The following is a 12,611-nucleotide window of genomic DNA, read 5'->3' as shown; positions in this document are numbered from 1 at the left end:
GACCTTTTTCTCCTGGTTGTTACCAGGCATAAAAACTGCCCTGTCTCTCTGAGTCAAGCTTACACACTCACTGCTCCAGGACCTGCCGGGATTTAGAGTGCCCTGCCAGCACAAGTCGGCGCCAAGCATGGGGTGTGAGCTTTATACAGAGAGTGACCACATGTTTGCTCCTTCTCTTGCACCTCCACTAATTAGCTACTCTTTGCCTCAAGTCTGCCCTCCTGCCTTACTCTCTCTGACACTTCACTTCTGGGTACAGATACATAAAGCACACGTGCTGTCATTCCATGGGTTCCACCAGTACTTTCCTAAGGGAAACTAGGTTGGGGCTCCACTTCTTGAGCTAATCTCTTTTGATCTCAATTTTCCCAGCATATTTCAAAATTTACAATTCCTGATGCTTCTCTTCTTACTCCCTAGCTTGTTTAGAAGTGTGGTGTGTGTGTGTCTAATTTATTATTATATTGGGTTGGGGTGAGAGGCAATAACATAAACTTAGTCTATCAATATAGTTTACAGACTCTACCTGAACCTAGAAAATCTACTTCCATTTTCAAAACATAATTGGGATATTCACATGGAGATAACTTGAAAGTGTCATATCAAGAGTACCTTTATATATGTGGTTCTAGGTGGGATCAGGCTGAAATTTGTCTGAGTTTGTGGCTGCCTGGCTAACCAGCTTATTATAAACATCAATCTCGCACATCCCTGAGGGATAGTTAACAAATCCCGAAACATTAAATGACAATATTTTTTAGCATGTAAAACATTTTTTCCAAGAAAATCTCATACAGAATCTCAATATCTGGGACGAGAATGCAGAACACTCTGGTTGACGCCATAGAAAGGGGTGAGACCCCTGCCAGATGGTCTTCTCATTTGGAACATGACATCGCAGCCTGAGGCTCCCCTGAGGAACCCTCGGGATCCAGAGGGCACAGTTTAAAATTCTTCGCCTTAGACCATCCAGGAAGATTACAGTGTTAATAATTTTTTGAATACACAAACATGCAAAAATGAACCAAAAATATTTTAGTTCCAGAATTCTTCTACCGAATATTGCAATAATACTTTACATTTGTGTTGCTTTTATTTTCCACGAAGTCCAGACTTTCACAGAGAATGAGAGTTTATTGTTTTCCTTTTTTTCCTTTGAACTTCTTTGCGGGTGTTCTTCCTTTGCTGATAAGACCCCAAGAGACAGAACTGCCCAAGGTAATATGTTGAGCGCTGCCTAAAAATAGTAGTCCTGTATTCTTACCATAATGTATGAATATTTTTTGAGTAGCCAAACATGGGAAGAAGTTTCCTAAGCATTTTAAATCTTCCAGGTAAAGATTGGTAAAGATCTAGAGATAAGGATATTGATTCACACTAAACTAAGTTGATATCTTATAGCCACATGTTTGGAATTTGAATAATACTTTCGAAGCTGAAAATTGGTATTCATCAGAAGTCTGAGAAATAAACTGCTTCAGAGAGTGTCAAATAATTTTTAGGCAAACTATATTTGAGCTACTAAGTTAACCAGCAGTGTAAATATGCTAACTATTATAGTTATTAAACATTATACAAAGAATAGTCATTAAAGAATAGTAACATTCCAATTGCATGTTATTTTTTATTTTTACCATATCTGAACAAATAATCTAATTCTGCCCTTGTCACTTATTAATGTTTCCTTCTAACACAAAAGAATTTTAGTTAACGTCATCCATGAACCAGTGTACGTAACAAGGCCATCATCTTAGTTTATAGACTGCATATGAACCTAGGAAAATCTTCAGCTATAAAACATAGGTAGAACGTTTATATGGAGACAATAACTTAGTGCAGAGGTTGGCACACTTTTTCTGTAAAAAGCAAAATAGTAAATATTTTAGACTTTGCAAGACACAAGATTTCTGTCATGATTACTCAACTCTGCTGTTATAACAGTAAACAAACCATAGATACTACACAAATAAATGACCATGACTGTGTGACAATGAAACTTTATCTACGCAAACAGATGGTGGGCTGAATTTGACCTGCAAGTCATATTTTACTGACCCTTGACATAGAATACTTATTCAATTTTGCATTCATTTGACAAACATCAACTAAGCACCTATTATATGCCAGAATAGTATTAGACCCAAAGGAGAGAAAAACATGTAAAACATTTCAAGCTTTAAATGGATTATATTTTGGTATGAAATACACAGGAAAAGTTAAATAACGAAGAGTGATAAAGTCTAGGATACAGGTTTGCATGGGATGTCAAGGGAAGAGAGAGTTTTAATCACTTTCTTTATGATGAAATCAACTGGTCAAAAGATGAGGGGAAAAAAGAAAATATTTTCAAACTGTGTGCCAAGTTAATAGTTAATAGGTAAATCTACCTTCTCCATAGTTCCATTAGGCTTAGAAACCCAGCTCACAGGATGAGAATCCATTCAAGCAATTCAACCACAAAACACCAACTTATGTGTGAGGTCTTGTCTGAACCAATAACCCCTTAGATAACTTTCTAGGACCTCACAATGCAATGCATCTAAATGAAATCTTCCCTTTCTTACAATAATTGTTTATTACTTATTAACTGAAGCAATGTTAGTTTTTGCATTGGAATTATCATTTTACATATCTTACTTTTATGTGTAAGATAATCTTTTTTACACCTTTTTTATATTTCTCTTAAGACAATTATCACAAACTATAACTTATTAGTTTACATATTTCTTCCCTTCAATTTTGATCTTTTCTTCTCCAAAAGATTGTTATTTCTTTGGTTAAGGTCCTATAAGTTCTAAGTAACAAAAAGACAAACATTCTCAAACTTGTATAAGCAAAAGGAAAATTTACTGGAATGATCTTCTATCTTTCAAAATGGAAAATAGAGTCTGAAAGCTCCTCTGGGCCTCTTGAGGCCCTGGGACCCAGGCTTGGACCCCACAAACTGTGACAGCCCTGTCTCTAGGCCTAGGGACTTGCTTCTCTTTGCTTACCTGTGCTTTACAGTTATATTTTCCGTAAACTGACTTATCAGATACTCTATGTTCAGACATGGTAGAAAATAGTTGCCCTGGTCCATCATCCAATAGACCTTAAATAAAATTACTCTGCCCCAAATCTGAATTTCTGGGACTGAGGATTTGGTTCCAAGTGAGGTTAGGAGTCCAGCCCTGAGCCCTTTTCCCCTGCTCAGAGCAGCAGGATTTTACATAGTACAAACATGGCTATCTGCTCACCCCTCCTGACTTGAGAGACTAGTTTTAAGAGAAAAGGGTGTTAGGCAAGGTGGAGACTCTAAAACAAGAATTCTATGGTGATCTTCTTGAGGGCAGAGAAAATTGCTTTAGCCACTTGTTTTAATCTCTAGGGTTTTATACGATGCCTGGAACACTGTAACTATTCAGATTAGAAATGAGTGTCTGAACTAAGGCGGTGGCAGTGAAGATAGTGAGTAGGAGATGGAGTAATAAATATTCCGAAGGCAGAATAACAGAATTTGTTGAAGAATAGGATGTGAGCAATGGAGAAGATGGATGAAATGAAAGGCACTTTCATTTTGTAGAGTAAACAACAGAGAATCCTCTTAAGAAACATAAGATTGCATGAATTGCTCGTTAGGATGTGGAATTTTAAATTTTGTTAACTCTTTCCCTAGTGGGTGAGATAAACGTACTGTGTAATGTAGGGTGACATGTGCTCTTCTCTAGGGAATGGAGAATTAGACGGGGTAGAGATCTGTTCTCCACTTCTATCCTTACCTTCTCTCTGGTCCAGCTTTGCTAAGCAAAGGAAGCTTCTCCTGCTACGTTCTTGTACTGTCAGAAACAGCATGCAGAAGAATTTATAAGGAGAAATATGAGATCCCATAATTAAGCAAGGTAAGGGACATAAGTGCCAGCCCAGCTGCAGACCACACACTGATTTGTACGGTAGTAGCTGAACATCCTTCTTGATTTGTCTGATAAAGACCACTACTGCAGGTTTAGAGGTCAAATGTTTGCCTACCATTGATTTGCATAATTACATCATTCCAAGGGACCTGAGTGGGAAAATATGACTGCAGATTAATAAGCCAGAGATTGAATTGAAGCCATCCTTAGCACAAGATTTCCTACTGAGAATCTGAAGTGAACCCTTTACTTGCTTCTGAAAAACAATTTTAAAATTTCTAAAGGAAGGTTTTCTAGAAAAATCTTGGTGGGAAAAAAAGTTGTAGTTGTTGTTACCTGTGTGTGTGTGTGTGTGTGTGTGTGTGTGTGTGTAACTTGCCTGTGCAATAACTGATTCCTTTTTCCCAATTTGAGTTTATAGGTCGGGAGAATGTAAGATCTCTCACCAGAGCTCAGATCAGATCTATAGTGATCAAATGAGCTCAAAGTCTCATTTGTCAGTGACCCAGCTGTGGCTTCCTATACACCATCCATGGACATGGTCTGCTGGGTGCCCTGGGGAAATCAGGAGGCAGTTTGCTATAAGGAACCTTCACGGACCCCCTCTAGAGCACCAACAAACAGAGGCTCTTGAATATCTGATGCCAGCCTGGCAGGGGTGCCCAGAAACCTCTTCATTTACCTCTCCAGGTTACAGTTTAAGGTAATTCTGCTGCAGCATAATTGGGCATCTTACCAACAGGAGATCATCTATAGTATGGTAACAAGAGTAGATGATACACTTTTAAATTAGAAATGACAGATTAAATGATCTAAAACCTAAGGCTTGGGAAAAACCACTCAAATGGCCCAGGTTATCTGTCGCTGACAAAAACTGCTATATACAAAACCATATAAAAATGAATCCTAACATCCAAACATACTCTTTATGTATTTGTGTACGTATTCAAAATATACAAAATTTGGACAGATTCCAGGTAGAAGGCCAATGGCAAGTTGAATTTTTTTGTAGTTTCAGAAAAACATGTCATTGAACATTAATACACAAATTATGGCATGAGTCTATAGATCTCTCTCTATATGTACAGATTCATATATTGTCATTATAATGGTATGTGATGTTGAAAAAATAAGACATAAAGCATCTCTTTGTTTTTGCAGTTTTCTGGAACTCGGGTAAACTTTCAGCAATATTATATACATTTATGACCCATGCTAAAGTAAACAAGGAGGCCATCACACTGAGGTGGCTCTCATGCCCTGGCAGTCTACTTAAACTAACTGAAGGCTAAGCCAGGGGCAATTCTATGAAGGGCCTCTCAAGTTTAAGAAATAGAAACCTAAACAACCCATCACAGCCAACTAGCTTTCCCAAATAAGGCAAGCGCTTAAGCTATAGCCAATCAAAGAATTTCCTCATTTGGCTTTCGAGTCTGGTTTACAAAAGACTTTCCCTCAGCTCCTGCTAGTGGGCTGCCCTTAGCTAGTTTTGGTTTGGCTCTGCCCAATTCATATCAATGTTTACTGGAATAAACTCTTTAAAAATTTATTGTGCCTCAGTTTACCTTTTAACACCTTTAAAGGGAGAACTCTCCTCCTGTGTGTCTCTACTCTCAATACTCTACTCAATTTCTGATCAACAAATCTGTGGGAGTTTTTCCTCACACCAAGCAACTCTACATCAGCTGGGTGTCCTACAACTCAGTTCAGTTCTGACATGGCGTACCTGGAAATAGCATCAGATCATCAGATCCCACAGGAAAAGGGCTCAGTTCCACAGACTACTCCTCTCCCTTCTGTAGCCAATAGCCAAGTCCAGGTTGTCACCTGTATTTCTGACCCACCAGCTACAAGTCAGAGGTTCCCACAAACACTTCCTGGGGTTTGACGGTTTGCTAGAGTGGCTCACAGAACTCAGGAAGACAGTTTATTTACCAGATTACTGGTTTGAACATAAAAGAATATGACTCAGGAACTGTTTGATGGAAGACATGCGTAGGGCAAGGTACATGCTAAAGGGCAAGAGGCTTCCATGCCCTATCTGGGTACTCTACTCTTCCAGCCTCTCCACATATCCGCCAAACTGGAAATTCTCTGAACTCCACCCTTGTGGGTTTTTATGGAGGTTTCTACCCAGGCACGGTTGGTTAAGTCATTGGCCATTGGTGACTGATTCAACCTCCAGCCCCTCTCCCCTCCCTAGAAATCAGGAAGTGGGACTGAAAGTTCCAGCCCTTTAATCACAGTTTGTTCCCTTGGCAACCAGCCCCTATCATTAGGGGCTTTCCAAAACTCGCCTCATTAACATAAACTCAGGTGCAGTTGAAAGGGGCGTGTTAGGAATAACAAAGGAGATCTTTAAGGGTCTTATTACTTAGGAAATCCCAAGAGTTTTTAGAGCTTTGTGCCAGAAGGAGTTGAAGACCAAATACATGGTTGTTAGAAACCACAATATCACATTACCCTTGTCTGAAAATTTGCTATTTCATGGATATTAGTTGTTTGTATGAGTAAGTCTACTTTTGTAACAACAGCTCCTGGAGACTGATCCAACTTATTTTAATTTTTCAATTAGCTGATAATATCAAGTTTTTATGGGGATAATAGAAAATGATATTCTCCAAATGAACCTATTCTAAATTCAAATTAAGGTAAAACTTGATGCTAGAGTGAGAGCAACTTACTGAAAAAAAAAAAACCATCTTGCATTGCAGTACTTCAATAACTAATTCATCTCACATTCAAAATACATAAGTGATATGGTGCTATTTAAAATTTTTCTATTTTATGCTTTTATTATGAGGTAAATGTGTAATTACAATAATGATGCACTAATTTTTGCTGCTCTCTTAAGCAAAGTGAAATTAAGCCAGCCTGAAATGATTAAAAAACAATTGAATTAGGGAATGATTTTACATAATTGATCTCGTATTGCTTTCAAAATAACAAATTAGCATGGAGAAGTGTGAAAGATGACATGAGTGAAGCCATATTAAAATAGAGCTGGAGCAGCCATTTCAGAGGAGTTGCCTTGCGTGTCTTGTTTTCTTTATTTTCCAAGCTGGACCAAACTGCCAACTTTCCAAGAAGTCAATTAAGACAAGAATATCCTATTCATAAGCACTGATGAAATTGACAGAAGAAAAAGTGTAGATTTCATAAATAGAGAACGCAAACAAATTCACATATTAACAGGAAACATGTGCTTAAAATTATGGGAAAAATATTCCAACGATTTTTGACTAGGTAGTTACATTTCAGAGCAATCATTCTGTATTTGTAGTATGCAAGTTTGTCTTTGGTAGGGAATAGTTAAGTGGTAAACTAGGTTTTTATTTGTAAATGTTTCTGAAACATGTACAGATTTTGAGCAACTGTAGTGGAATGTGTGGACTCATGGGAAGAGAGCAGGTCTGTATCAGACAGAGTTCAATGCTGTGGCTGGGGTCTAATACTCCTAAGACCATAATAATTGAATTTAAGGAAAACAAATGAAAGATGGAGTATGAAATCATAGGGTAATTTATTACCAAATACTTATAGAGGTAGAACTGAAGTCTCATGGGAACTTAGAAGAAGAGAGAAAGAGCTGTGGGTATAAGGAAAAGCAAAACTCAAGAGAGCTTGTTTTGAAGCACACTCCTGTGTTGCCAGCCTGAAAATGAATTTTCACTTCTTTTGTGTGTGTGTCTTATCTTTCTCTTTCCCATGATAGGTTTTCTAAGGAGAGGCTTTTGCAGAAGAGACAGTAAGGCACACACTTGGTACTCAGTCTACTTTACTCATGCCCCAGCTCCACTACCAGTCAATGCTTGACTTTCTCTAGATTTCAATCTCCTCATCCATAAAACACAGATTATTAATTCACTCTCCTGATAGGGTTGTGGTAAAAAGTAAGTGAGAAAATGCAAACACGATGTTTGGCACAGTACCGAGCACAATACCGATAAACTTCAGTTTGATACCTTGAACATTCTCTCTTGCTGATGTTTAACTGCATAGTGTTTCTAGAAGCAAGTCAGTCCACAATTTCGGGCACACTTTTCAGAAACTACTGAGCATTGGGAAGCCTCGAGTTTGAGAAAATTTCTTTAGTCTTTAAGAAAGGACTTGGACAGGATTGTCAAAGTGTTAAACTCTGAGGCCAGGCTGTGAGAGATGAAAAGAATAAAAACGTGAATTTCTTTCTCCTTTATAAAATAAGTAATTTCAGTTCCCATATTTTTTTAAGGAATATTTTATTTACTTAAAAATGTAGTTGGATTGCCAGAGGGATTTTTTGCTCTTACTATTCCCTTAATAATGTATATTAGAAACAAAGCTCGCAAGTAAATTGAACATCCGGTGAGCTTTGTCAACACAAAAACAAGAAGCATAATATTTCCTTGTGATCCAAAGAGAAGTATGATCCCAAACCTTTTAATTCTCAAGTTTGTGTGCCTGATTGAAAGTAAGCCAAACACTGAGACATCAGTACTTGGAGGTGGAGAAAGATTTATTCGAATTGGCCAAAAGGAGGAGGGCAGAGTATGGGTTCTCTCAAATCTGCTTTAACAAGAGGAAAAGTCAGGGGTTTTCACACAGCTAAGGGGTTTGGCAGGAGGAGTTTGGAGAAACAAAGAGGTAATACTGTTTCTTTCACTCCTGATAAGCTCCTGGGTGATCTGACTTCTGGGCTGGTTATCTGGTGATCCTTGAAGGCATTCTTTGTAGAACGAGCTCATAAATCGTTGTGACCCTTGAGTCACCCCTCAAGTTAAACAGGAAAACAGCAAATTGACAAGATTGACTTTCATAACAACATGGAAAAGTAAGCTTATTGAATATTTACAGTAACCCTCAGGGACCCTGCTTCAAGTATATTTGGTTCTTTGGCAAACCTGGGCTATTGTTTAAGTGTTTTGAGAGAGATTCGTATGCATTGTTAGATTTGAAAGAAATGATGATGAAATGTTGTGAAACAAGCACAAGGCTGGATGGCAGCTCTGCCACTAAGGAAGGCAAGTCTTGTCCCCAGGAGTTTAGTTTGCTCACTAGTCTAATCTCTAGGTGGTCCTCCAGCTATTAGGATTATAACTACAAAATCAGTTAAATGAACAATTGACACTTTACAAAATCTTACAAAATTATTGCCAATCCTAACATTTACAAGACTTTTTTTTTTTGCATTGTCATAGATCTCAGTTTTCACAATGAGTAAAGGACAAGACAGTTTGTAAAAAAATGAAGCAAGGGATGACCTATTACTGAATCTAACTATTTGGTTCAGAATGAAAATGGTCTGAGCATGCTGATTTCCCTGGGTGAAGAACTGGTATTTTTGAGTTTCAAGAAGCTTCACTGTCCTCAAAAAAGATTGAGACTAATGCCAATTTTTGCAGATGGGTCACATTATTACATACAAAAACAGAAAGCAGCTGTGTACTTTAATCGAATAATTTCAGACAATTTTCCTCTAAAAAGATGCACAAGAGTAAGATGCCCACCACTTCATGCTTTTGCCATTGATTTTTAACCATTATCTGATAATGTTAGACAAAACTAAGTTAGTGATGTTTACCAGACAGCAGTTGGAAGTTAATACTTAGGTTTTTGACATTTCTTGACATTATTATTATGTATTTGCCATAGAGACATACTTACTAATATATTTTATATACGAATACATTTTATAATATTTGACAATCTATGATCTCAGATTGTTTTCTTCTGTGAATTATCTATCCAATACATTATAATAAGAGTAACTGAGGGTATGCAAATAATAGTAATATGTTTCATCTAATTTCATGTGCTACATAATAGTTAAGGGGAATCTATGTATTCTATGACAAAAGGGAAAAGGATCTTATTTTAAAATTCTGCGCTATAAGAAATTTAATTGAACTTTAAATTAATGTTGGTGGAACAATCAAAGCAAATATTTTGCAGCTGCTGAATCCTGCCTCAAATTTTGGTGCTACAGTCAGGTATGTCATCATCACAAAGCGCGCAGGAAATAAGCATAGCTACGGGCACAAAATAGCAGCGAACGTCCAAGTCAGCGCTTCGTTGCAAATGTGGTTGACCTGCCTAGTGGCTTGGGCTTCGTGAACAGCTCTCCTCTCTTCTCAGAACCAGCCATTTGTCCGGAGCTAAGAGTCAGTGAAGAAAGGCAGCACTGTGGGGAGCTGACCTCTGACTCTGGAGCAGCGCTCCAGTGGAGGTTCCTGCATTCTCTTGGAGGTAAACCTTCTGCACCCACGTAAACCTTCACAGCCGCTAAAAACGCTGTTTTTCATTACTTGCGATTTCCTCCCTCCAGAGGTGTAATCCTTATGAGAGAAAATGAGGGCAGAAGCGATGGGTAGTGGAAAGATATGTTAATATCTCTCTTCACCAGAAAGGAAAATATCAGCGTCCCATACGGGAAGTGGGAGGATGCAGACCAATGAAATTTACTTGTTATAACCATGATGAAGAAATAGAGTTAGCTAACAATATTGATAACAATTCAAACTGGTTAATTAAATGTAAAACTGCTACCCAAACAGCTATGACTTTAACTTTTATTCTAGGAAAGAATCCTGTGATTACATATTTTTTTACACAAATTTCATTTTATTATAGTACAGAGACTATTTGAAATGGATTATACCATGAAAGAAATTTCCAAAATTTGATTTTTGTCTTAAATAAGGAAAACATCACTTCAAAAAGAGCATTTATTAAATGTATAGAAGAATAATTACTAGATTAATCTTAATTTTTTAAGTTTTTTTAAACCATTTTTTCGAACTTAATTTTTTTAGAGCAGTCTTAGGTTCATAGCAAGATTGAGAGGAGCGTACAGTGACTTCCCACATGCGTAATGCCTCCCTTGTTATCAACATACCCTCCTGAGTGGTACATTTGTTACAATTGATGAGCCTACACTGACACATTGTTATTACCCAAAATCATAGTTTACGTTAGGCTTCCCTCTTGGTGTTGTACATTTTATGGAGTTGGACAAACATGTACTGATATGTATTCACCATTACAGTATCATCCAGGGTATTTTCACCGCTCTGAAAATCCTTTGTACTCCACCTAGTCATCCCTCCCTAACTCCTGGCAACCACCGATATTTTTGCTATCTCCATAGTTTTGCAAATTAATCTTATTTTTAAAAGATATTGCAGGACGTAGATTTAGCATAGTAAGATGCAAGATTTGGATACAATTTCTCTTACTCTCAGAGTAACCAAAAGATAAGGAATGTATATGACTTTCCAAGTAACAAAGAAAGTCTTTAGCAGAAACAAGAATTTGCAATCAGTTTCTGTTAATACTACCCAATATTTTTCCACTATGGTGCAATACTTTTTGGTACATTTACTCCATAATCCCAGCTGATGCTTCTGAAAAACTGTTGCGTGAATCAGTTGACCTCATTTAACATATCAAATTAATTAAACTAAATTAATGAAATTAATTTAGAACTATATTAACTGGTTTTAAAATACATATATTTTAAATATGGTTTACTGCCTTAAGTCAGAAAATATATTTCTTTCTGAAATTCTTTTTAGGATCTTCATCCTAAAAGGAGTTTTTAACTAAATTTTTCAATTAAAAAACTGATTTCTTTTGAAGTTTGGTTCTTGCTGTTTAATTGGGACAAGAGGCAGGTACTAACTAGCAGAAGCAGTTACGGGACTTTCTTCTCTGGGTTACCACCACTCAGCAGGGGAGTGGAGCTGTCATATTGAGAAATGCATGTGAGGTAAAACAGAATTTTTTATTTCATTTAAATAGCAGTTAGAAATGGCATGATTGATATTTTTATCACTTTGGGTGTCATTAATTTGGGTAGCAAAAATTAAAATATTGAAATAAACATTTTCCTAATCATTTATTGAGATTGAAGGGCCCCCTTGACTGTCAATCACTGCAACAATGTCCATTCAGACACCGTTTAATCATTCAGTGCCTACCACATACTCACATAACACTGAATTCTTCTAACTTGGCCCAAATCTTAAGAATTGTCATTTCTCACAGTTCTGTTCTTTTTTGTCTTCTTGACCTATACGCTTGGATGATCTCATCACATATGGCTCTAAGAATGACCTATGTGCTGATGACACTATGTGCATCTGGATTGTTAGCAAAGCTGTTCAAAGAAAATTATTGACTTTATTATTTTGGAAAATGAGAATGTCACAATGAGTCCGTAATAAAACCCCACTAATATCTGTAGCACAGAATGATCTCTACTTAATCTCATGCTCGTGAGTCTTCAGGTTAGCTGGGGCGGCTCTGCTTCACGCTGCTGGTCTGCAGGTCAGCTTGGGCAGGTAACTTTCATGAGCATTTATTCTGGGGCCTGAAGATAAGGGATGGTGGCTACCCAAGAGAAACACATCTCTTGCACAGGTTGAAAGGACTTGGGAGCAAGGCCAACCAAGCACACACATTTCCAGGCTCTGCTTGTGTCCCATTTGGTAACATCCCTTTGACTAAAGTCATAGGGCCAAGCCCAAAATCAAATAGTAAAGAGTACTTTTGTCCACCATGATGTGGTGGGGGGGGGGGGCATGAGCATTTTAAAACAGTAACCTGATTTACCACCGTACTAGGGAGGCTGATGATTAATGAGCCAAGTGCCCAACTGGAGACAATAGTGGAAGAACACTATTATTAAACTTAATAAAGTCAAATAAGGAGGAGATAAAGGTGAGTTCACACCTTTATGAT

Source organism: Equus asinus, chromosome 2 (genome assembly GCF_041296235.1).
Source record: "Equus asinus isolate D_3611 breed Donkey chromosome 2, EquAss-T2T_v2, whole genome shotgun sequence".
Classification (NCBI taxonomy): Eukaryota; Metazoa; Chordata; class Mammalia; order Perissodactyla; family Equidae; genus Equus; species Equus asinus.
Note: the sequence above shows the minus strand (reverse complement) of the source record.